This window comes from Cherax quadricarinatus, chromosome 66, assembly GCF_038502225.1.
Source record: "Cherax quadricarinatus isolate ZL_2023a chromosome 66, ASM3850222v1, whole genome shotgun sequence".
Classification (NCBI taxonomy): Eukaryota; Metazoa; Arthropoda; class Malacostraca; order Decapoda; family Parastacidae; genus Cherax; species Cherax quadricarinatus.
The window spans coordinates 21,945,279-21,972,778 of record NC_091357.1 but is presented as its reverse complement, the minus strand read 5'-3'; the positions used below and the strand labels follow the sequence as shown (position 1 = coordinate 21,972,778).

At 48.0% G+C, this 27,500-nt stretch overlaps 1 protein-coding gene across 3 annotated transcripts in view; it reads right to left on the bottom strand.

The window, feature by feature from the left end:
• The window catches only part of LOC128704016 (uncharacterized), a 77,719-nt gene that overhangs the window by 35,188 nt on the left and 15,031 nt on the right, over positions 1-27,500 (bottom strand). The window contains exon 1 of one of the 3 annotated variants that reach the window (XM_053798926.2): positions 24,007-24,101. The exons of the other annotated variants lie outside the window; for them this stretch is intronic. The gene's annotated coding sequence lies outside the window, so the exon portion shown is untranslated. Of the gene's footprint in view, positions 1-24,006; positions 24,102-27,500 lie in introns of those variants that run through there. 3 annotated transcript variants of the gene reach the window in all.

The window sequence follows — 27,500 nt, the reverse complement described above, 5'->3', positions numbered from 1 at the left end:
GAAGACCCCAGACTAGCCAGCTAGCTGCATCACACTAGTCAACAGAGAGGAGAGAGAAGACCCCAGACTAGCCAACTAGCTGCATCACACTAGTCAACAGAGAGGAGAGAGAAGACCCCAGACTAGCCAGCTAGCTGCATCACACTAGTCAACAGAGAGACCCCAGACTAGCCAACTAGCTGCATCACACTAGTCAACAGAGAGGAGAGAGAAGACCCCAGACTAGCCAGCTAGCTGCATCACACTAGTCAACAGAGAGGAGAGAGAAGACCCCAGACTAGCCAGCTAGCTGCATCACACTAGTCAACAGAGAGGAGAGAGAAGACCCCAGACTAGCCAGCTAGCTGCATCACACTAGTCAACAGAGAGGAGAGAGAAGACCCCAGACTAGCCAGCTAGCTGCATCACACTAGTCAACAGAGAGGAGAGAGAAGACCCCAGACTAGCCAGCTAGCTGCATCACACTAGTCAACAGAGAGGAGAGAGAAGACCCCAGACTAGCCAGCTAGCTGCATCACACTAGTCAACAGAGAGGAGAGAGAAGACCCCAGACTAGCCAGCTAGCTGCATCACACTAGTCAACAGAGAGGAGAGAGAAGACCCCAGACTAGTCAACTAGCTGCATCACACTAGTCAACAGAGAGGAGAGAGAAGACCCCAGACTAGCCAGCTAGCTGCATCACACTAGTCAACAGAGAGGAGAGAGAAGACCCCAGACTAGCCAACTAGCTGCATCACACTAGTCAACAGAGAGGAGAGAGAAGACCCCAGACTAGCCAGCTAGCTGCATCACACTAGTCAACAGAGAGGAGAGAGAAGACCCCAGACTAGCCAGCTAGCTGCATCACACTAGTCAACAGAGAGGAGAGAGAAGACCCCAGACTAGCCAGCTAGCTGCATCACACTAGTCAACAGAGAGGAGAGAGAAGACCCCAGACTAGCCATCACTAGCTGCATCACACTAGTCAACAGAGAGGAGAGAGAAGACCCCAGACTAGCCAGCTAGCTGCATCACACTAGTCAACAGAGAGGAGAGAGAAGACCCCAGACTAGCCAGCTAGCTGCATCACACTAGTCAACAGAGAGGAGAGAGAAGACCCCAGACTAGCCAGCTAGCTGCATCACACTAGTCAACAGAGAGGAGAGAGAAGACCCCAGACTAGCCAACTAGCTGCATCACACTAGTCAACAGAGAGGAGAGAGAAGAGCCCAGACTAGCCAGCTAGCTGCATCACACTAGTCAACAAAGAGGAGAGAGAAGACCACAGACTAGCCAGCTCTGCATCACACTAGTCAACAGAGAGGAGAGAGAAGACCCCAGACTAGCCAGCTAGCTGCATCACACTAGTCAACAGAGAGGAGAGAGAAGACCCCAGACTAGCCAACTAGCTGCATCACACTAGTCAACAGAGAGGAGAGAGAAGACCCCAGACTAGCCAACTAGCTGCATCACACTAGTCAACAGAGAGGAGAGAGAAGACCCCAGACTAGCCAACTAGCTGCATCACACTAGTCAACAGAGAGGAGAGAGAAGACCCCAGACTAGCCAGCTAGCTGCATCACACTAGTCAACAGAGAGGAGAGAGAAGACCCCAGACTAGCCAGCTAGCTGCATCACACTAGTCAACAGAGAGGAGAGAGAAGACCCCAGACTAGCCAGCTAGCTGCATCACACTAGTCAACAGAGAGGAGAGAGAAGACCCCAGACTAGCCAGCTAGCTGCATCACACTAGTCAACAGAGAGGAGAGAGAAGACCCCAGACTAGCAACTAGCTGCATCACACTAGTCAACAGAGAGGAGAGAGAAGACCCCAGACTAGCCAGCTAGCTGCATCACACTAGTCAACAGAGAGGAGAGAGAAGACCCCAGACTAGCCAGCTAGCTGCATCACACTAGTCAACAGAGAGGAGAGAGAAGACCCCAGACTAGCCAGCTAGCTGCATCACACTAGTCAACAGAGAGGAGAGAGAAGACCCCAGACTAGCCAGCTAGCTGCATCACACTAGTCAACAGAGAGGAGAGAGAAGACCCCAGACTAGCCAGCTAGCTGCATCACACTAGTCAACAGAGAGGAGAGAGAAGACCCCAGACTAGCCAGCTAGCTGCATCACACTAGTCAACAGAGAGGAGAGAGAAGACCCCAGACTAGTCCAGCTAGCTGCATCACACTAGTCAACAGAGAGGAGAGAGAAGACCCCAGACTAGCTGCATCACACTAGTCAACAGAGAGGAGAGAGAAGACCCCAGACTAGCCAGCTAGCTGCATCACACTAGTCAACAGAGAGGAGAGAGAAGACCCCAGACTAGCCAGCTAGCTGCATCACACTAGTCAACAGAGAGGAGAGAGAAGACCCCAGACTAGCCAGCTAGCTGCATCACACTAGTCAACAGAGAGGAGAGAGAAGACCCCAGACTAGCCAGCTAGCTGCATCACACTAGTCAACAGAGAGGAGAGAGAAGACCCCAGACTAGCCAGCTAGCTGCATCACACTAGTCAACAGAGAGGAGAGAGAAGACCCCAGACTAGCCAGCTAGCTGCATCACACTAGTCAACAGAGAGGAGAGAGAAGACCCCAGACTAGCCAGCTAGCTGCATCACACTAGTCAACAGAGAGGAGAGAGAAGACCCCAGACTAGCCAGCTAGCTGCATCACACTAGTCAACAGAGAGGAGAGAGAAGACCCCAGACTAGCCAGCTAGCTGCATCACACTAGTCAACAGAGAGGAGAGAGAAGACCCCAGACTAGCCAGCTAGCTGCATCACACTAGTCAACAGAGAGGAGAGAGAAGACCCCAGACTAGCTCATCACACTAGCTAGTCTAGCATAGCTGCATCACACTAGTCAACAGAGAGGAGAGAGAAGACCCCTAGACTAGCTGCATCACACTAGTCAACAGAGAGGAGAGAGAAGACCCCAGACTAGCCAGCTAGCTGCATCACACTAGTCAACAGAGAGGAGAGAGAAGACCCCAGACTAGCCAGCTAGCTGCATCACACTAGTCAACAGAGAGGAGAGAGAAGACCCCAGACTAGCCAGCTAGCTGCATCACACTAGTCAACAGAGAGGAGAGAGAAGACCCCAGACTAGCCAGCTAGCTGCATCACACTAGTCAACAGAGAGGAGAGAGAAGACCCCAGACTAGCCAGCTAGCTGCATCACACTAGTCAACAGAGAGGAGAGAGAAGACCCCAGACTAGCCAACTAGCTGCATCACACTAGTCAACAGAGAGGAGAGAGAAGACCCCAGACTAGCCAGCTAGCTGCATCACACTAGTCAACAGAGAGGAGAGAGAAGACCCCAGACTAGTCAACTAGCTGCATCACACTAGTCAACAGAGAGGAGAGAGAAGACCCCAGACTAGCCAGCTAGCTGCATCACACTAGTCAACAGAGAGGAGAGAGAAGACCCCAGACTAGTCAACTAGCTGCATCACACTAGTCAACAGAGAGGAGAGAGAAGACCCCAGACTAGCCAGCTAGCTGCATCACACTAGTCAACAGAGAGGAGAGAGAAGACCCCAGACTAGCCAGCTAGCTGCATCACACTAGTCAACAGAGAGGAGAGAGAAGACCCCAGACTAGCCAGCTAGCTGCATCACACTAGTCAACAGAGAGGAGAGAGAAGACCCCAGACTAGCCAGCTAGCTGCATCACACTAGTCAACAGAGAGGAGAGAGAAGACCCCAGACTAGCCAGCTAGCTGCATCACACTAGTCAACAGAGAGGAGAGAGAAGACCCCAGACTAGCCAGCTAGCTGCATCACACTAGTCAACAGAGAGGAGAGAGAAGACCCCAGACTAGCCAGCTAGCTGCATCACACTAGTCAACAGAGAGGAGAGAGAAGACCCCAGACTAGTCAACTAGCTGCATCACACTAGTCAACAGAGAGGAGAGAGAAGACCCCAGACTAGCCAGCTAGCTGCATCACACTAGTCAACAGAGAGGAGAGAGAAGACCCCAGACTAGCCAGCTAGCTGCATCACACTAGTCAACAGAGAGGAGAGAGAAGACCCCAGACTAGCCAGCTAGCTGCATCACACTAGTCAACAGAGAGGAGAGAGAAGACCCCAGACTAGCCAGCTAGCTGCATCACACTAGTCAACAGAGAGGAGAGAGAAGACCCCAGACTAGTCAACTAGCTGCATCACACTAGTCAACAGAGAGGAGAGAGAAGACCCCAGACTAGCCAGCTAGCTGCATCACACTAGTCAACAGAGAGGAGAGAGAAGACCCCAGACTAGCCAGCTAGCTGCATCACACTAGTCAACAGAGAGGAGAGAGAAGACCCCAGACTAGCCAGCTAGCTGCATCACACTAGTCAACAGAGAGGAGAGAGAAGACCCCAGACTAGCCAGCTAGCTGCATCACACTAGTCAACAGAGAGGAGAGAGAAGACCCCAGACTAGCCAGCTAGCTGCATCACACTAGTCAACAGAGAGGAGAGAGAAGACCCCAGACTAGCCAGCTAGCTGCATCACACTAGTCAACAGAGAGGAGAGAGAAGACCCCAGACTAGTCAACTAGCTGCATCACACTAGTCAACAGAGAGGAGAGAGAAGACCCCAGACTAGCCAGCTAGCTGCATCACACTAGTCAACAGAGAGGAGAGAGAAGACCCCAGACTAGCCAGCTAGCTGCATCACACTAGTCAACAGAGAGGAGAGAGAAGACCCCAGACTAGCCAGCTAGCTGCATCACACTAGTCAACAGAGAGGAGAGAGAAGACCCCAGACTAGCCAGCTAGCTGCATCACACTAGTCAACAGAGAGGAGAGAGAAGACCCCAGACTAGCCAGCTAGCTGCATCACACTAGTCAACAGAGAGGAGAGAGAAGACAGACTAGCCAGGCTGCATCACACTAGTCAACAGAGAGGAGAGAGAAGACCCCAGACTAGCCAGCTAGCTGCATCACACTAGTCAACAGAGAGGAGAGAGAAGACCCCAGACTAGCCAGCTAGCTGCATCACACTAGTCAACAGAGAGGAGAGAGAAGACCCCAGACTAGCCAGCTAGCTGCATCACACTAGTCAACAGAGAGGAGAGAGAAGACCCCAGACTAGCCAACTAGCTGCATCACACTAGTCAACAGAGAGGAGAGAGAAGACCCCAGACTAGCATAGCTGCATCACACTAGTCAACAGAGAGGAGAGAGAAGACCCCAGACTAGCCAGCTAGCTGCATCACACTAGTCAACAGAGAGGAGAGAGAAGACCCCAGACTAGTCAACTAGCTGCATCACACTAGTCAACAGAGAGGAGAGAGAAGACCCCAGACTAGCCAGCTAGCTGCATCACACTAGTCAACAGAGAGGAGAGAGAAGACCCCAGACTAGTCAGCTAGCTGCATCACACTAGTCAACAGAGAGGAGAGAGAAGACCCCAGACTAGCCAGCTAGCTGCATCACACTAGTCAACAGAGAGGAGAGAGAAGACCCCAGACTAGTCAACTAGCTGCATCACACTAGTCAACAGAGAGGAGAGAGAAGACCCCAGACTAGCCAGCTAGCTGCATCACACTAGTCAACAGAGAGGAGAGAGAAGACCCCAGACTAGCCAGCTAGCTGCATCACACTAGTCAACAGAGAGGAGAGAGAAGACCCCAGACTAGTCAAGCTAGCTGCATCACACTAGTCAACAGAGAGGAGAGAGAAGACCCCAGACTAGCAACTAGCTGCATCACACTAGTCAACAGAGAGGAGAGAGAAGACCCCAGACTAGCCAGCTAGCTGCATCACACTAGTCAACAGAGAGGAGAGAGAAGACCCCAGACTAGCCAGCTAGCTGCATCACACTAGTCAACAGAGAGGAGAGAGAAGACCCCAGACTAGCCAGCTAGCTGCATCACACTAGTCAACAGAGAGGAGAGAGAAGACCCCAGACTAGCCAGCTAGCTGCATCACATTAGTCAACAGGGAGGAGAGAGATGACCCCAGACTAGCCAGCTAGCTGCATCACACTAGTCAACAGAGAGGAGAGAGAAGACCCCAGACTAGCCAGCTAGCTGCATCACACTAGTCAACAGAGAGGAGAGAGAAGACCCCAGACTAGCCAGCTAGCTGCATCACACTAGTCAACAGAGAGGAGAGAGAAGACCCCAGACTAGCCAGCTAGCTGCATCACACTAGTCAACAGAGAGGAGAGAGAAGACCCCAGACTAGCCAGCTAGCTGCATCACACTAGTCAACAGAGAGGAGAGAGAAGACCCCAGACTAGCCAGCTAGCTGCATCACACTAGTCAACAGAGAGGAGAGAGAAGACCCCAGACTAGCCAGCTAGCTGCATCACACTAGTCAACAGAGAGGAGAGAGAAGACCCCAGACTAGCCAGCTAGCTGCATCACACTAGTCAACAGAGAGGAGAGAGAAGACCCCAGACTAGCCAGCTAGCTGCATCACACTAGTCAACAGAGAGGAGAGAGAAGACCCCAGACTAGCCAGCTAGCTGCATCACACTAGTCAACAGAGAGGAGAGAGAAGACCCCAGACTAGCAGCTAGCTGCATCACACTAGTCAACAGAGAGGAGAGAGAAGACCCCAGACTAGTCAACTAGCTGCATCACACTAGTCAACAGAGAGGAGAGAGAAGACCCCAGACTAGCCAGCTAGCTGCATCACACTAGTCAACAGAGAGGAGAGAGAAGACCCCAGACTAGTCAACTAGCTGCATCACACTAGTCAACAGAGAGGAGAGAGAAGACCCCAGACTAGCCAGCTAGCTGCATCACACTAGTCAACAGAGAGGAGAGAGAAGACCCCAGACTAGCCAGCTAGCTGCATCACACTAGTCAACAGAGAGGAGAGAGAAGACCCCAGACTAGTCAACTAGCTGCATCACACTAGTCAACAGAGAGGAGAGAGAAGACCCCAGACTAGCCAGCTAGCTGCATCACACTAGTCAACAGAGAGGAGAGAGAAGACCCCAGACTAGTCAACTAGCTGCATCACACTAGTCAACAGAGAGGAGAGAGAAGACCCCAGACTAGCCAACTAGCTGCATCACACTAGTCAACAGAGAGGAGAGAGAAGACCCCAGACTAGTCAACTAGCTGCATCACACTAGTCAACAGAGAGGAGAGAGAAGACCCCAGACTAGCCAGCTAGCTGCATCACACTAGTCAACAGAGAGGAGAGAGAAGACCCCAGACTAGTCAACTAGCTGCATCACACTAGTCAACAGAGAGGAGAGAGAAGACCCCAGACTAGCAGCTAGCTGCATCACACTAGTCAACAGAGAGGAGAGAGAAGACCCCAGACTAGCCAACTAGCTGCATCACACTAGTCAACAGAGAGGAGAGAGAAGACCCCAGACTAGCCAGCTAGCTGCATCACACTAGTCAACAGAGAGGAGAGAGAAGACCCCACACTAGTCAACTAGCTAGCGGCATCACACTAGTCAACAGAGAGGAGAGAGAAGACCCCAGACTAGCCAGCTAGCTGCATCACACTAGTCAACAGAGAGGAGAGAGAAGACCCCAGACTAGCCAGCTAGCTGCATCACACTAGTCAACAGAGAGGAGAGAGAAGACCCCAGACTAGTCAACTAGCTGCATCACACTAGTCAACAGAGAGGAGAGAGAAGACCCCAGACTAGCCAGCTAGCTGCATCACACTAGTCAACAGAGAGGAGAGAGAAGACCCCAGACTAGCCAGCTAGCTGCATCACACTAGTCAACAGAGAGGAGAGAGAAGACCCCAGACTAGCCAGCTAGCTGCATCACACTAGTCAACAGAGAGGAGAGAGAAGACCCCAGACTAGAGCTGCATCACACTAGTCAACAGAGAGGAGAGAGAAGACCCCAGACTAGTCAACTAGCTGCATCACACTAGTCAACAGAGAGGAGAGAGAAGACCCCAGACTAGCCAGCTAGCTGCATCACACTAGTCAACAGAGAGGAGAGAGAAGACCCCAGACTAGCCAGCTAGCTGCATCACACTAGTCAACAGAGAGGAGAGAGAAGACCCCAGACTAGCCAGCTAGCTGCATCACACTAGTCAACAGAGAGGAGAGAGAAGACCCCAGACTAGTCAACTAGCTGCATCACACTAGTCAACAGAGAGGAGAGAGAAGACCCCAGACTAGCCAGCTAGCTGCATCACACTAGTCAACAGAGAGGAGAGAGAAGACCCCAGACTAGTCAGCTAGCTGCATCACACTAGTCAACACAGAGGAGAGAGAAGACCCCAGACTAGCAACAGCTATCACACTAGTCAACAGAGAGGAGAGAGAAGACCCCAGACTAGCAACTAGCTGCATCACACTAGTCAACAGAGAGGAGAGAGAAGAGCCCAGACTACCCAGCTAGCTGCATCACACTAGTCAACAGAGAGGAGAGAGAAGACCCCAGACTAGTCAACTAGCTGCATCACACTAGTCAACAGAGAGGAGAGAGAAGACCCCAGACTAGCCAGCTAGCTGCATCACACTAGTCAACAGAGAGGAGAGAGAAGACCCCAGACTAGTCAACTAGCTGCATCACACTAGTCAACAGAGAGGAGAGAGAAGACCCCAGACTAGCAGCTAGCTGCATCACACTAGTCAACAGAGAGGAGAGAGAAGACCCCAGACTAGTCAACTAGCTGCATCACACTAGTCAACAGAGAGGAGAGAGAAGACCCCAGACTAGTCAACTAGCTGCATCACACTAGTCAACAGAGAGGAGAGAGAAGACCCCAGACTAGCCAGCTAGCTGCATCACACTAGTCAACAGAGAGGAGAGAGAAGACCCCAGACTAGCCAGCTAGCTGCATCACACTAGTCAACAGAGAGGAGAGAGAAGACCCCAGACTAGTCAACTAGCTGCATCACACTAGTCAACAGAGAGGAGAGAGAAGACCCCAGACTAGTCAACTAGCTGCATCACACTAGTCAACAGAGAGGAGAGAGAAGACCCCAGACTAGTCAGCTAGCTGCATCACACTAGTCAACAGAGAGGAGAGAGAAGACCCCAGACTAATCAACTAGCTGCATCACACTAGTCAACAGAGAGGAGAGAGAAGACCCCAGACTAGTCCAGCTAGCTGCATCACACTAGTCAACAGAGAGGAGAGAGAAGACCCCAGACTAGTCAACTAGCTGCATCACACTAGTCAACAGAGAGGAGAGAGAAGACCCCAGACTAGCCAGCTAGCTGCATCACACTAGTCAACAGAGAGGAGAGAGAAGACCCCAGACTAGCCAGCTAGCTGCATCACACTAGTCAACAGAGAGGAGAGAGAAGACCCCAGACTAGCCAGCTAGCTGCATCACACTAGTCAACAGAGAGGAGAGAGAAGACCCCAGACTAGCCAGCTAGCTGCATCACACTAGTCAACAGAGAGGAGAGAGAAGACCCCAGACTAGCCAGCTAGCTGCATCACACTAGTCAACAGAGAGGAGAGAGAAGACCCCAGACTAGTCAGCTAGCTGCATCACACTAGTCAACAGAGAGGAGAGAGAAGACCCCAGACTAGCCAACTAGCTGCATCACACTAGTCAACAGAGAGGAGAGAGAAGACCCCAGACTAGCATAGCTGCATCACACTAGTCAACAGAGAGGAGAGAGAAGACCCCAGACTAGTCAACTAGCTGCATCACACTAGTCAACAGAGAGGAGAGAGAAGACCCCAGACTAGCCAGCTAGCTGCATCACACTAGTCAACAGAGAGGAGAGAGAAGACCCCAGACTAGCCAACTAGCTGCATCACACTAGTCAACAGAGAGGAGAGAGAAGACCCCAGACTAGCCAGCTAGCTGCATCACACTAGTCAACAGAGAGGAGAGAGAAGACCCCAGACTAGCCAGCTAGCTGCATCACACTAGTCAACAGAGAGGAGAGAGAAGACCCCAGACTAGCCAGCTAGCTGCATCACACTAGTCAACAGAGAGGAGAGAGAAGACCCCAGACTAGCAGCTAGCTGCATCACACTAGTCAACAGAGAGGAGAGAGAAGACCCCAGACTAGCCAACTAGCTGCATCACACTAGTCAACAGAGAGGAGAGAGAAGACCCCAGACTAGCCAGCTAGCTGCATCACACTAGTCAACAGAGAGGAGAGAGAAGACCCCAGACTAGCCAGCTAGCTGCATCACACTAGTCAACAGAGAGGAGAGAGATGAGCCCAGACTAGCCAGCTAGCTGCATCACACTAGTCAACAGAGAGGAGAGAGAAGACCCCAGACTAGTCAGCTAGCTGCATCACACTAGTCAACAGAGAGGAGAGAGAAGACCCCAGACTAGCCAGCTAGCTGCATCACACTAGTCAACAGAGAGGAGAGAGAAGACCCCAGACTAGCCAACTAGCTGCATCACACTAGTCAACAGAGAGGAGAGAGATGACCCCAGACTAGCTAGCTGCATCACACTAGTCAACAGAGAGGAGAGAGAAGACCCCTAGACTAGCTGCATCACACTAGTCTAGCCAGCTAGCTGCATCACACTAGTCAACAGAGAGGAGAGAGAAGACCCCAGACTAGTCAACTAGCTGCATCACACTAGTCAACAGAGAGGAGAGAGAAGACCCCAGACTAGCCAGCTAGCTGCATCACTAGTCTAGTCAACAGAGAGGAGAGAGAAGACCCCAGACTAGCAATCACACTAGTCAACAGAGAGGAGAGAGAAGACCCCAGACTAGCCAGCTAGCTGCATCACACTAGTCAACAGAGAGGAGAGAGAAGACCCCAGACTAGAGCTAGCTGCATCACACTAGTCAACAGAGAGGAGAGAGAAGACCCCAGACTAGCTAGCTGCATCACACTAGTCAACAGAGAGGAGAGAGAAGACCCCAGACTAGCCAGCTAGCTGCATCACACTAGTCAACAGAGAGGAGAGAGAAGACCCCAGACTAGTCAGCTAGCTGCATCACACTAGTCAACAGAGAGGAGAGAGAAGACCCCAGACTAGCCAGCTAGCTGCATCACACTAGTCAACAGAGAGGAGAGAGAAGACCCCAGACTAGCCAGCTAGCTGCATCACACTAGTCAACAGAGAGGAGAGAGAAGACCCCAGACTAGTCAACTAGCTGCATCACACTAGTCAACAGAGAGGAGAGAGAAGACCCCAGACTAGCCAGCTAGCTGCATCACACTAGTCAACAGAGAGGAGAGAGAAGACCCCAGACTAGCCAGCTAGCTGCATCACACTAGTCAACAGAGAGGAGAGAGAAGACCCCAGACTAGCCAGCTAGCTGCATCACACTAGTCAACAGAGAGGAGAGAGAAGACCCCAGACTAGTCAACTAGCTGCATCACACTAGTCAACAGAGAGGAGAGAGAAGACCCCAGACTAGCCAGCTAGCTGCATCACACTAGTCAACAGAGAGGAGAGAGAAGACCCCAGACTAGCCTAGCTAGCTGCCCCAGACTAGCCAGCTAGCTGCATCACACTAGTCAACAGAGAGGAGAGAGAAGACCCCAGACTAGTCAACAGAGAGGAGAGAGAAGACCCCAGACTAGTCAACTAGCTGCATCACACTAGTCAACAGAGAGGAGAGAGAAGACCCCAGACTAGCCAGCTAGCTGCATCACACTAGTCAACAGAGAGGAGAGAGAAGACCCCAGACTAGCCAGCTAGCTGCATCACACTAGTCAACAGAGAGGAGAGAGAAGAGCCCAGACTAGCAACTAGCTGCATCACACTAGTCAACAGAGAGGAGAGAGAAGACCCCAGACTAGCCAGCTAGCTGCATCACACTAGTCAACAGAGAGGAGAGAGAAGACCCCAGACTAGTCAACTAGCTGCATCACACTAGTCAACAGAGAGGAGAGAGAAGACCCCAGACTAGCCAGCTAGCTGCATCACACTAGTCAACAGAGAGGAGAGAGAAGAGCCCAGACTAGCCAACTAGCTGCATCACACTAGTCAACAGAGAGGAGAGAGAAGACCCCAGACTAGCCAGCTAGCTGCATCACACTAGTCAACAGAGAGGAGAGAGAAGACCCCAGACTAGTCAACTAGCTGCATCACACTAGTCAACAGAGAGGAGAGAGAAGACCCCAGACTAGCCAGCTAGCTGCATCACACTAGTCAACAGAGAGGAGAGAGAAGACCCCAGACTAGTCAGCTAGCTGCATCACACTAGTCAACAGAGAGGAGAGAGAAGACCCCAGACTAGCCAGCTAGCTGCATCACACTAGTCAACAGAGAGGAGAGAGAAGACCCCAGACTAGTCAACTAGCTGCATCACACTAGTCAACAGAGAGGAGAGAGAAGACCCCAGACTAGCCAGCTAGCTGCATCACACTAGTCAACAGAGAGGAGAGAGAAGACCCCAGACTAGCCAGCTAGCTGCATCACACTAGTCAACAGAGAGGAGAGAGAAGACCCCAGACTAGTCAGCTAGCTGCATCACACTAGTCAACAGAGAGGAGAGAGAAGACCCCAGACTAGCCAGCTAGCTGCATCACACTATTCAACAGAGAGGAGAGAGAAGACCCCAGACTAGTCCACTAGCTGCATCACACTAGTCAACAGAGAGGAGAGAGAAGACCCCAGACTAGCCAGCTAGCTGCATCACACTAGTCAACAGAGAGGAGAGAGAAGACCCCAGACTAGCCAGCTAGCTGCATCACACTAGTCAACAGAGAGGAGAGAGAAGACCCCAGACTAGCCAGCTAGCTGCATCACACTAGTCAACAGAGAGGAGAGAGAAGACCCCAGACTAGCCAGCTAGCTGCATCACACTAGTCAACAGAGAGGAGAGAGAAGACCCCAGACTAGCCAGCTAGCTGCATCACACTAGTCAACAGAGAGGAGAGAGAAGACCCCAGACTAGTCAACTAGCTGCATCACACTAGTCAACAGAGAGGAGAGAGAAGACCCCAGACTAGTCAACTAGCTGCATCACACTAGTCAACAGAGAGGAGAGAGAAGACCCCAGACTAGCCAGCTAGCTGCATCACACTAGTCAACAGAGAGGAGAGAGAAGACCCCAGACTAGCCAGCTAGCTGCATCACACTAGTCAACAGAGAGGAGAGAGAAGACCCCAGACTAGCCAGCTAGCTGCATCACACTAGTCAACAGAGAGGAGAGAGAAGACCCCAGACTAGCCTAGCTGCATCACACTAGTCTAGCATAGCTGCATCACACTAGTCAACAGAGAGGATAGAGATGACCCCAGACTAGCCAGCTAGCTGCATCACACTAGTCAACAGAGAGGAGAGAGAAGACCCCAGACTAGCAACTAGCTGCAACAGAGAGGAGAGAGAAGACCCCAGACTAGCCAGCTAGCATCACACTAGTCAACAGAGAGGAGAGAGAAGACCCCAGACTAGTCCAGCTAGCTGCATCACACTAGTCAACAGAGAGGAGAGAGAAGACCCCAGACTAGCCAGCTAGCTGCATCACACTAGTCAACAGAGAGGAGAGAGAAGACCCCAGACTAGCCAGCTAGCTGCATCACACTAGTCAACAGAGAGGAGAGAGAAGACCCCAGACTAGTCAACTAGCTGCATCACACTAGTCAACAGAGAGGAGAGAGAAGACCCCAGACTAGCCAGCTAGCTGCATCACACTAGTCAACAGAGAGGAGAGAGAAGACCCCAGACTAGCCAGCTAGCTGCATCACACTAGTCAACAGAGAGGAGAGAGAAGACCCCAGACTAGCCAGCTAGCTGCATCACACTAGTCAACAGAGAGGAGAGAGAAGACCCCAGACTAGCCAGCTAGCTGCATCACACTAGTCAACAGAGAGGAGAGAGAAGACCCCAGACTAGCCAGCTAGCTGCATCACACTAGTCAACAGAGAGGAGAGAGAAGACCCCAGACTAGCCAGCTAGCTGCATCACACTAGTCAACAGAGAGGAGAGAGAAGACCCCAGACTAGCCAGCTAGCTGCATCACACTAGTCAACAGAGAGGAGAGAGAAGACCCCAGACTAGCCAGCTAGCTGCATCACACTAGTCAACAGAGAGGAGAGAGAAGACCCCAGACTAGCCAGCTAGCTGCATCACACTAGTCAACAGAGAGGAGAGAGAAGACCCCAGACTAGCCAGCTAGCTGCATCACACTAGTCAACAGAGAGGAGAGAGAAGACCCCAGACTAGTCCAGCTAGCTGCATCACACTAGTCAACAGAGAGGAGAGAGAAGACCCCAGACTAGTCAACTAGCTGCATCACACTAGTCAACAGAGAGGAGAGAGAAGACCCCAGACTAGCCAGCTAGCTGCATCACACTAGTCAACAGAGAGGAGAGAGAAGACCCCAGACTAGCCAGCTAGCTGCATCACACTAGTCAACAGAGAGGAGAGAGAAGACCCCAGACTAGTCAACTAGCTGCATCACACTAGTCAACAGAGAGGAGAGAGAAGACCCCAGACTAGCCAGCTAGCTGCATCACACTAGTCAACAGAGAGGAGAGAGAAGACCCCAGACTAGTCAACTAGCTGCATCACACTAGTCAACAGAGAGGAGAGAGAAGACCCCAGACTAGCCAGCTAGCTGCATCACACTAGTCAACAGAGAGGAGAGAGAAGACCCCAGACTAGCCAGCTAGCTGCATCACACTAGTCAACAGAGAGGAGAGAGAAGACCCCAGACTAGTCAACTAGCTGCATCACACTAGTCAACAGAGAGGAGAGAGAAGACCCCAGACTAGCCAGCTAGCTGCATCACACTAGTCAACAGAGAGGAGAGAGAAGACCCCAGACTAGTCAACTAGCTGCATCACACTAGTCAACAGAGAGGAGAGAGAAGACCCCAGACTAGTCAACTAGCTGCATCACACTAGTCAACAGAGAGGAGAGAGAAGACCCCAGACTAGCCAGCTAGCTGCATCACACTAGTCAACAGAGAGGAGAGAGAAGACCCCAGACTAGTCAACTAGCTGCATCACACTAGTCAACAGAGAGGAGAGAGAAGACCCCAGACTAGCCAGCTAGCTGCATCACACTAGTCAACAGAGAGGAGAGAGAAGACCCCAGACTAGTCAACTAGCTGCATCACACTAGTCAACAGAGAGGAGAGAGAAGACCCCAGACTAGCCAGCTAGCTGCATCACACTAGTCAACAGAGAGGAGAGAGAAGACCCCAGACTAGCCAGCTAGCTGCATCACACTAGTCAACAGAGAGGAGAGAGAAGACCCCAGACTAGCCAGCTAGCTGCATCACACTAGTCAACAGAGAGGAGAGAGAAGACCCCAGACTAGCCAGCTAGCTGCATCACACTAGTCAACAGAGAGGAGAGAGAAGACCCCAGACTAGCCAGCTAGCTGCATCACACTAGTCAACAGAGAGGAGAGAGAAGACCCCAGACTAGCCAGCTAGCTGCATCACACTAGTCAACAGAGAGGAGAGAGAAGACCCCAGACTAGCCAGCTAGCTGCATCACACTAGTCAACAGAGAGGAGAGAGAAGACCCCAGACTAGCCAGCTAGCTGCATCACACTAGTCAACAGAGAGGAGAGAGAAGACCCCAGACTAGCCAGCTAGCTGCATCACACTAGTCAACAGAGAGGAGAGAGAAGACCCCAGACTAGCCAGCTAGCTGCATCACACTAGTCAACAGAGAGGAGAGAGAAGACCCCAGACTAGTCAACTAGCTGCATCACACTAGTCAACAGAGAGGAGAGAGAAGACCCCAGACTAGTCAACTAGCTGCATCACACTAGTCAACAGAGAGGAGAGAGAAGACCCCAGACTAGCCAGCTAGCTGCATCACACTAGTCAACAGAGAGGAGAGAGAAGACCCCAGACTAGCCAGCTAGCTGCATCACACTAGTCAACAGAGAGGAGAGAGAAGACCCCAGACTAGCCAGCTAGCTGCATCACACTAGTCAACAGAGAGGAGAGAGAAGACCCCAGACTAGCCAGCTAGCTGCATCACACTAGTCAACAGAGAGGAGAGAGAAGACCCCAGACTAGCCAGCTAGCTGCATCACACTAGTCAACAGAGAGGAGAGAGAAGACCCCAGACTAGTCAACTAGCTGCATCACACTAGTCAACAGAGAGGAGAGAGAAGACCCCAGACTAGTCAGCTAGCTGCATCACACTAGTCAACACAATAATCATCTTCACAGCAACACTATGATCATCTTCACAGCAACACAATGATCATCTTCACAGCAACACTATGATCATCACAGCAACACAATGATCATCTTCACAGCAACACAATGATCATCTTCACAGCAACACTATGATCATCTTCACAGCAACACAATGATCATCTTCACAGCAACACTATGATCATCTTCACAGCAACACAATGATCATCTTCACAGCAACACTATGATCATCTTCACAGCAACACAATGATCATCTTCACAGCAACACAATGATCATCACAGCAACACAATGATCATCTTCACAGCAACACTATGATCATCTTCACAGCAACACAATGATCATCTTCACAGCAACACTATGATCATCTTCACAGCAACACTATGATCATCTTCACAGCAACACTATGATCATCTTCACAGCAACACTATGATCATCACAGCAACACTATGATCATCTTCACAGCAACACTATGATCATCTTCACAGCAACACTATGATCTTCACAGCAACACTATGATCATCTTCACAGCAACACTATGATCATCTTCACAGCAACACTATGATCATCTTCACAGCAACACTATGATCATCTTCACAGCAACACTATGATCATCTTCACAGCAACACAATGATCATCTTCACAGCAACACAATGATCATCTTCACAGCAACACAATGATCATCTTCACAGCAACACAATGATCATCTTCACAGCAACACAATGATCATCTTCACAGCAACACAATGATCATCTTCACAGCAACACTATGATCATCTTCACAGCAACACTATGATCATCTTCACAGCAACACAATGATCATCTTCACAGCAACACAATGATCATCTTCACAGCAACACACTGATCATCTTCACAGCAACACTATGATCATCTTCACAGCAACACAATGATCATCTTCACAGCAACACAATGATCATCTCTTCACAGCAACACTATGATCATCTTCACAGCAACACTATGATCATCTTCACAGCAACACTATGATCATCTTCACAGCAACACAATGATCATCTTCACAGCAACACAATGATCATCTTCACAGCAACACTATGATCATCTTCACAGCAACACAATGATCATCTTCACAGCAACACTATGATCATCTTCACAGCAACACAATGATCATCTTCACAGCAACACAATGATCATCTTCACAGCAACACAATGATCATCTTCACAGCAACACAATGATCATCTTCACAGCAACACAATGATCATCTTCACAGCAACACAATGATCATCTTCACAGCAACACAATGATCATCTTCACAGCAACACAATGATCATCTTCACAGCAACACAATGATCATCTTCACAGCAACACAATGATCATCTTCACAGCAACACAATGATCATCTTCACAGCAACACAATGATCATCTTCACAGCAACACAATGATCATCTTCACAGCAACACAATGATCATCTTCACAGCAACACAATGATCATCTTCACAGCAACACAATGATCATCTTCACAGCAACACAATGATCATCTTCACAGCAACACAATCTTCACAGCAACACTATGATCATCTTCACAGCAACACAATGATCATCTTCACAGCAACACAATGATCATCTTCACAGCAACACAATGATCATCTTCACAGCAACACAATGATCATCTTCACAGCAACACAATGATCATCTTCACAGCAACACAATGATCATCTTCACAGCAACACAATGATCATCTTCACAGCAACACAATGATCATCTTCACAGCAACACAATGATCATCTTCACAGCAACACAATGATCATCTTCACAGCAACACAATGATCATCTTCACAGCAACACAATGATCATCTTCACAGCAACACAATGATCATCTTCACAGCAACACTATGATCATCTTCACAGCAACACAATGATCATCTTCACAGCAACACAATGATCATCTTCACAGCAACACAATGATCATCTTCACAGCAACACAATGATCATCTTCACAGCAACACAATGATCATCTTCACAGCAACACAATGATCATCTTCACAGCAACACTATGATCATCTTCACAGCAACACAATGATCATCTTCACAGCAACACAATGATCATCTTCACAGCAACACAATGATCATCTTCACAGCAACACAATGATCATCTTCACAGCAACACAATGATCATCTTCACAGCAACACAATGATCATCTTCACAGCAACACAATGATCATCTTCACAGCAACACAATGATCATCTTCACAGCAACACAATGATCATCTTCACAGCAACACAATGATCATCTTCACAGCAACACAATGATCATCTTCACAGGCACAGCAACACAATGATCATCTTCACAGCAACACAATGATCATCTTCACAGCAACACTATGATCATCTTCACAGCAACACAATGATCATCTTCACAGCAACACAATGATCATCTTCACAGCAACACAATGATCATCTTCACAGCAACACAATGATCATCTTCACAGATGATCATCTTCACAGCAACACAATGATCATCTTCACAGCAACATAATCATCTTCACAGCAACACAATGATCATCTTCACAGCAACACTATGATCATCTTCACAGCAACACAATGATCATCTTCACAGCAACACAATGATCATCTTCACAGCAACACAATGATCATCTTCACAGCAACACAATGATCATCTTCACAGCAACACAATGATCATCTTCACAGCAACACAATGATCATCTTCACAGCAACACAATATCATCTTCACAGCATCATCTTCACAGCAACACTATGATCATCTTCACAGCAACACAATGATCATCTTCACAGCAACACAATGATCATCTTCACAGCAACACTATGATCATCTTCACAGCAACACAATGATCATCTTCACAGCAACACAATGATCATCTTCACAGCAACACAATGATCATCTTCACAGCAACACAATGATCATCTTCACAGCAACACAATGATCATCTTCACAGCAACACAATGATCATCTTCACAGCAACACAATGATCATCTTCACAGCAACACATCTTCATGATCATCTTCACAGCAACACAATGATCATCTTCACAGCAACACAATGATCATCTTCACAGCAACACAATGATCATCTTCACAGCAACACAATGATCATCTTCACAGCAACACAATGATCATCTTCACAGCAACACAATGATCATCTTCACAGCAACACAATGATCATCTTCACAGCAAGACAATGATCATCTTCACAGCAACACAATGATCATCTTCACAGCAACACAATGATCATCTTCACAGCAAGACAATGATCATCTTCACAGCAACACAATGATCATCTTCACAGCAACACTATGATCATCTTCACAGCAACACTATGATCATCTTCACAGCAAGACACATCTTCACAGCAAGACCATGTTCATCTTCACAGCAACACAATGATCATCTTCACAGCAACACAATGATCATCTTCACAGCAACACAATGATCATCTTCACAGCAACACAATGATCATCTTCACAGCAACACAATGATCATCTTCACAGCAACACATCTTCACAGCAACACAATGTTCATCTTCACAGCAACACTATGATCATCTTCACAGCAACAATGATCAACAGCAACACTATGATCATCTTCACAGCAACACAATGATCATCTTCACAGCAACACAATGATCATCTTCACAGCAACACAATGATCATCTTCACAGCAACACAATGATCATCTTCACAGCAACACAATATTGGTCACTATTATGCAATAATATTTCAAACTTCTAGTAGGCCTACTGTCAGGTGGTCGTTGTGGACACAACTCCTTTCATTAAATATTAAAGCCATTTAAATATAAACTTCTAATCTTAATTAAAACTATCTGTATATATAGATTGTCACCCTCGAAACCCCCTCCAGGTAAACTCCAGGTAAAATATATGCACAATATTGATGGCAGGTGTGCTGAATCTCACAAACTCACAGACCGGGCCGCGGGGGCGTTGACCCCCGAACTCTCTCCAGGTAAACTGTCATTCTCCAATTTGTTTTTATATTTATTTAAAACAATATAATACATTAAATAAACATAGGATCACATGTCATTTCTTTCATGGAAAGTATAAATATAATTATCAATATATATTCTCCAATGAGAGGAACCACAACATGACCTAAATTCCTTCAAACACCCTTGGCGACGAAATTTTTTGGTTGACCAGTAATACGTACGTACCCTAAGTACTTGGTAATACGTACGTACCTTAAGTACTTGGTAATACGTACGTACCCTAAGTAATTGGTAATACGTACGTACCCTAAGTACTTGGTAATACGTACGTACCATAAGTACTTAGTAATACGTACGTACCATAATTACTTGGTAATACGTACGTACCCTTAGTACTTGGTAATACGTACGTACCATAATTACTTGGTAATACGTACGTACCCTAAGTACTTGGTAATACGTACGTACCATAAGTACTTAGTAATACGTACGTACCATAATTACTTGGTAATACGTACGTACCCTATGTACTTGGTAATACGTACGTAACATAAGTATATGGTAATACGTACGTACCATAAGTACTTGGTAATACGTATGTACCATAAGTACTTTGTAATACGTACGTACCATAAGTACTTGGTAATACTTACGTACCATAAGTACTTGGTAATACGTATGTACCATAAGTACTTGGTAATACGTACGTACCATAAGTACTTGGTAATACGTATGTACCATAAGTACTTGGTAATACGTACGTACCATAAGTACTTAGTAATACGTACGTACCATAATTACTTAGTAATACGTACGTACCATAAGTACTTTGTAATACGTACGTACCATAATTACTTAGTAATACGTACGTACCATAAGTACTTGGTAATACGTACGTACCATAAGTACTTGGTAATACGTACGTACCATAAGTACTTGGTAATACGTACGTACCATAAGTACTTGGTAATACGTACGTACCATAAGTACTTGGTAATACGTACGTACCATAATGACAGTAACACCATAATTATTATTGCTGTTGTTATTGTTATTATCATTGTTATTGCCATTACTATTATTATAAATACATGGGCCGTCTCCCACCGAAGCAGGGTAACCCGAGAAAGAAGAAACACTCTGACCATCACTCCCTCCACCACTGTGATGCCAGACTCACTGGTGGTTGGTCACACAAGACGCGCCATCATCCTCCTAACACTCCATTACAATTTTTTTCAGAGGTAAATCTTTTTATTGGCGTGAAGCCAAGGTCAGGGAGAGAAGCCAACATGTTATTGATGAACAAATATTGAACATTGTTCAAGCACGGGGTACTGAAGTGGCTACCTGATGCCCACCACACCTCTCTCAGCCTCCTGTGATACTGCTGTACTGTGGTGGCCCGCAATGCCCAAGACCTTGGTACAAGTGTAACAAGTGCAGGTACAAGTGTACAGGTATAGTTACGGGTACAAGTGCAGGTACAGGGGTCACCCATGGCTGACAGGTACAGGTGGAGGGGTCACCCCTGGTTGACAGTTACAGGTACAGGTGGAGGGGGGTGACCCCTGGCTGACAGTTACAGGTAGAGGGGTCACCCATGGCTGATGTTACAGGTACAGGTGGAGGGGTCACCCCTGGCTGACAGTTACAGGTACAGGTGGAGGGGGTCACCCCTGGCTGACAGTTACAGGTAGAGGGGTCACCCATGGCTGATGTTACAGGTACAGGTGGAGGGGGTCACCCCTGGCTGACAGTTACAGGTGGAGGGGGTCACCCCTGGCTGACAGTTACAGGTGGAGGGGGTCACCCCTGGCTGACAGTTACAGGTGTAGGGGGTCACCCCTGGCTGACAGTTACAGGTGGAGGGGGTCACCCCTGGCTGACAGTTACAGGTGGAGGGGGTCACCCCTGGCTGACAGTTACAGGTGGAGGGGGTCACCCCTGGCTGACAGTTACAGGTGGAGGGGGTCACCCCTGGCTGACAGTTACAGGTGGAGGGGGTCACCCCTGGCTGACAGTTACAGGTGGAGGGGGTCACCCCTGGCTGAGTTACAGGTAGAGGGGTCACCCCTGGCTGAGAGTTACAGGTACAGGTGGAGGGGGTCACCCCTGGCTGACAGTCACAGGTGGAGGGGTCACCCCTGGCTCACAGTTACAGGTGGAGGAGTCACCCCTGGCTGACAGTTACAGGTGAAGGGGGTCACCCCTGACTGACAGTTAAAGGTAGAGGGGTCACCCCTGGCTGAGAGTTACAGGAACAGGTGGAGGGGGTCACCCCTGGCTGACAGTGGAGGGGTCACCCCTGGCTGAGAGTTACAGGAACAGGTGGAGGGGGTCACCCCTGGCTGACAGTGGAGGGGTCACCCCTGGCTGACAGTGGAGGGGTCACCCCTGGCTGACAGTGGAGGGGTCACCCCTGGCTGAGAGTTACAGGAACAGGTGGAGGGGGTCACCCCTGGCTGACAGTGGAGGGGTCACCCCTGGCTGACAGTGGAGGGGTCACCCCTGGCTGACAGTGGAGGGGGTCACCCCTGGCTGACAGATTACAGGTCCCACATTAACATTGGTCTTAACACCTTTCCTCACGACAAAGATTTTACTGTTGGCTGTAACGATCAATTACGCTGGCAATTAAAGATAGCGTAATGGCGGTTGATGATAGCGTTTATGTGTTGAAAGTTGGATGACCCCCACCACCGTCCCCGCCACCGTCCCCACCACCGTCCCCGCCACCGCCACCGCCACCGCCACCGTCACCGCCACCGACGCCGCCCGGAATGACTCTTTGTTAACATTCGTGAAGGTTACTCCTAGATTTGTCAGACAAGCACCGACTGCAGAGATTATTCGGGCGATTTGAACCTCTGGTGATATGCTAGGCACTATGCTCACCCCTAGGTCTTTCACTTCGAGTGAAGTCTGCAGCCTATGTCTCCCCCATACCCCCCGTGTCTATAACGTTTCCGGTCTTCTTGTGGCTTCCTCAATCTTCCTAACCTTGTATTTACTGGACTTGAATTCAAGAACCAATTATCTGACCAGTCTTGTGTTGAGATCACTCTGGAGTGTTTCCGTGTCCTCAAGGAACAAATGGCACATTACAGCGACTGGAAGTATACACAAATACCCCACACATAGGTGAGAGTGACTGGTCCGTCTTGGACTAGTCACAAGATCTGGGTTTTTGTTCTCATTAATTTCACATCATCAGCAAACAGGGATATAATCAATGCTGTCTGTTATGTACTTTACATAAACCAGAAACAATAGTGGTCCTAATACTGATCCTTGTGGCACCCCGCTAGTTACTCTTCCACATTCTGGAGTCTCTTTCCTAACAGTCACTCTTTGTTTCCTTCACCTAAGATTCTCTTTGATCCATCAGAGTTTGTTCCTTGTTATTCTATTCTTGTTATTCTTGTAACACATTAGTTACTTTATCAAGTAACTTCAACAAGTTAGTAAGACAAGATTTACCCTCCCTAAACCCATGCCGGTTACACAACACTTTCGTGCAAGTGTTCTACCACTCTGATCATTACCTTGCATGATAAACAAGTCAGTGTAACTGGTCTGTAGCTTAACACATCTTGTTTACCTCCTGTCTTCAGTTTAGCAACTACATTTGCTGTCAACCAGATCTCTGGTAACTGTCCCGTGTCACTGACTTATTGTAGATCACAAGTAGTGATTTAGATAATGTTTCTGCTCTCTCTCGTAGAGTTACAGTAACACCTGGTCAGGTTCCATTTGTCTTCATGATCCAGGTCCATCAAAAGTTTCTTTACCTCCTCTTTCTCTGTTGTGTGGATGTCATCCAGTACTTGTGGATGTCATCCAGTATTTGTGGATGTCATCCAGTACTTGTGGATGTCATCCAGTACTTGTGGATGTCATCCAGTACTTGTGGATGCCCACTCTTCCGTAGTCTCTCTGGTATCGCCCCAGTTTACACTGACATATCTTCAACTCGTTTTATCAACACTTCACAGACTTCCTTGGTCACTGTTCGTGAGCTCTCCTTCCTTCCTCAGTCAAATTACTCTGTACTCACCTAACTGTGGTTACAGGGGGTCGATTCATAGCTCCTGGCCCCGCCTCTTCACTGGTCGCTACTAGGTTCTCTCTCTCCCTGCTCCATGAGCTTTATCAAACCTAGTCTTAAAACTATGTATAGTTCCTGTCTCCACTACATTGCTTGTGTGTGTGTGTGTGTTGTAACACAAACTGTATCACAATGTTACAAAACACATACCTACAATAAACCCTCCCCCCTCCCTCCAGCACAACCTCTCTCCTGGTTACGTCTGCCATGAACTATAACAGCACCCATGCTGTTTACAACTTGTTACAGGGATAGGAAAGTGATGAGCCACAGCTGGTAGGAGTAATACTGAGGGAATGAGAGGCCACCACTAACTAGTGCTCCCACACCTGTACCATTATATTCCTTAATTGTCTCACAATGTTGCAAGATTGTGACTCTTCCAGGGAGTGTCTTGATGCCAGTGAAGGGATCTTGATGCTAATGAAGGGATCTTGATGCCAGTGAAGGGATCTTGATGCTAGTGAAGGGATCTTGATGCCAGTGAAGGGATCTTGATGCCAGTGAAGGGATCTTGATGTTAGTGAAGGGATCTTGATGCCAGTAAAGGGATCTTGATGCCAGTGAAGGGATGTTGATGCCAGTAAAGAAATCTTGGTGCCAGTGAAGGGATCTTGGTGCCAGTGAAGGGATCTTGGTGCCAGTGAAGGGATCTTGGTGCCAGTGAAGGGATCTTGGTCTAATGAACCGGGGTTACTCTTCCTCTCCTCGGATTCAACCTGATTCTCTCGTCACCCAGGAGCTGTATGAGTCACCTACGGATTTAGAGCTTCCCCTGAATAATAATGATAAAAGATTGCAATACCAAGCTTGTTAGGAAATGTTTTCCTGGTCACTTGCTCACCCGCAGCACGTGTACACACACACACACACACACACACACACACACACACACACACACACACACACACACACACACACACACACACCACACACACACACACACACACACACACTTCCTGTTATAACAATTTACACAGTCATTAGTTTTTGAAAAATATTTCTGGTCGCCGCCTCTTCCTCGACGGGGAAGGAGACGACCCCAAGCGAATTTAGTAGTGATATACGACGGCTACAACAACAACAACTACTAGCAGTAGTAGTAGTAGTAGTAGTAGTAGTAGTAGTAGTAGTAGTAGTAGTAGTAGTAGTAGTAGTAGTAGTAGTAGTAATAATAATAATAATAAATAATAATCCCTGGTGCCAGTGAACCAGGTGTTAAACTACATTAACCTAACACAAATACCTCAGAGGTCACATGTTCCGCTGTGCTGGCAGTATATTATTATTATTATTATTATTATTATTATTATTATTATTATTATTATATTCACACAAAAAGCGCACTCAGTATTGCCACCACCATTTTCTCCACACCTAACACTGTGCTCATTAACCCTGATGAATGGTGATGATGATGTGTTGGAGCTGAGTGGCCGCGTCATCGGATCATAACCAGAGTACCCAAGTTCAATCCTGGGTGAGATTAAGACACTATATTTCACCATGATATAGTGTACAGAGGTAAATGATTATTATAATAATCAGAGAGAAGAGCTGAACATGCAGAGGTGCATGATAATTAGGTACACATGCATGCAGAAAGCTACTTACAGGCGCCTGAGTTCCCCTGTCTCCTAATATCATATATGATAATTAGGTACACATGCATGCAGAAAGCTATTTACAGGCGCCTGAGTTCCTCTGTCTCCTAATATCATATATGATAATTAGGTACACATGCATGCAGAAAGCTATTTACAGGCGCCTGAGTTCCCCTGTCTCCTAATATCATATATGATAATTAGGTACACATGCATGCAGAAAGCTATTTACAGGCGCCTGAGTTCCCCTGTCTCCTAATATCATATATGATAATTAGGTACACATGCATGCAGAAAGCTATTTACAGGCGCCTGAGTTCCCCTGTCTCCTAATATCATATATGATAATTAGGTACACATGCATGCAGAAAGCTATTTACAGGCGCCTGAGTTCCCCTGTCTCCTAATATCATATATGATAATTAGGTACACATGCATGCAGAAAGCTATTTACAGGCGCCTGAGTTCCCCTGTCTCCTAATATCATATATGATAATTAGGTACACATGCATGCAGAAAGCTATTTACAGGCGCCTGAGTTCCCCTGTCTCCTAATATCATATATGATAATTAGGTACACATGCATGCAGAAAGCTATTTACAGGCGCCTGAGTTCCCCTGTCTCCTAATATCATATATGATAATTAGGTACACATGCATGCAGAAAGCTATTTACAGGCGCCTGAGTTCCCCTGTCTCCTAATATCATATATGATAATTAGGTACACATGCATGCAGAAAGCTACTTACAGGCGCCTGAGTTCCCCTGTCTCCTAATATCATATATGATAATTAGGTACACATGCATGCAGAAAGCTACTTACAGGCGCCTGAGTTCTCCTGTCTCCTAATATCATATTTATTTGTCCACTATAATCCACCTGGTTCATAATTACTATCGCATATCATTTTTTGGTCAGGTGAAGTTCAGGATCTTTCCTTAATTCATGGTACATCTTAGCAAATCTTTGATGACAATTATGTGGCCATTAGTAACAGCCTGGTTGATCAGACCCTGATCCCCCATGAGGCCTGGTCTCAGACCGGGCCACGGGGGCGTTGACCCCCGGAACTCTCCCCAGATTGAAGTTATACCTGGACTTCACCTAACCAAAACAAACTCATTGCGATAATTATAGACAAGATAGATTATAATTGAAAAATGACGTAATTAGAGGGAGGGGGGGTTATAATCCAGCAGTTAAAGGAAGTCACTTAACACCTGAAGCCCCTCTCCAGCTAGCAGTAAATAGGTACCCGGGTTGTGGGTGTCATCCTGGGGGCGTACACCCTGGTTAAGGCCAAATTTAAAAGATAATAGGATAACCGGTTTACGACTGTTTATTCAGTGTCGTAAAGTAACATTCCCTCCGCTTACTTATCTTGGTTTTAAACTTGTTTGCTTAAGTAGGATTGTAATATGCGTTCCAGTCACAACACAATGTATATTTGTAACGGCTCGACAAAGCTCTTGGAGAGCAAAACGTTGTGCCACAATAAAAACGTCGCATTAGTTGCGCTTGTGTCCTTTTACGTAATAATGTTGGTAGTATTACCGACAATATGTTAGATAAAAGGGCTCTCAATACAACTAATGTGGCATTTTATTGTGGCAAAGTTTCGCTCTCCAGGAGCGAAATATTGCCACAATAAAACGGTTTGACAAAGCTCCTGCAGAGCGAAACGTGCCGCAAAATGAAAACGTCGCATTAGTTGCACCTGTGTCCTCTTACCTAACAAAACCCAACATCCCTGTCCAACACCACACATCACCATATTTAAAATATGACATAACTATTAATTATGTTTCACTTGATTCCCGAGTGACGTATTTAGACA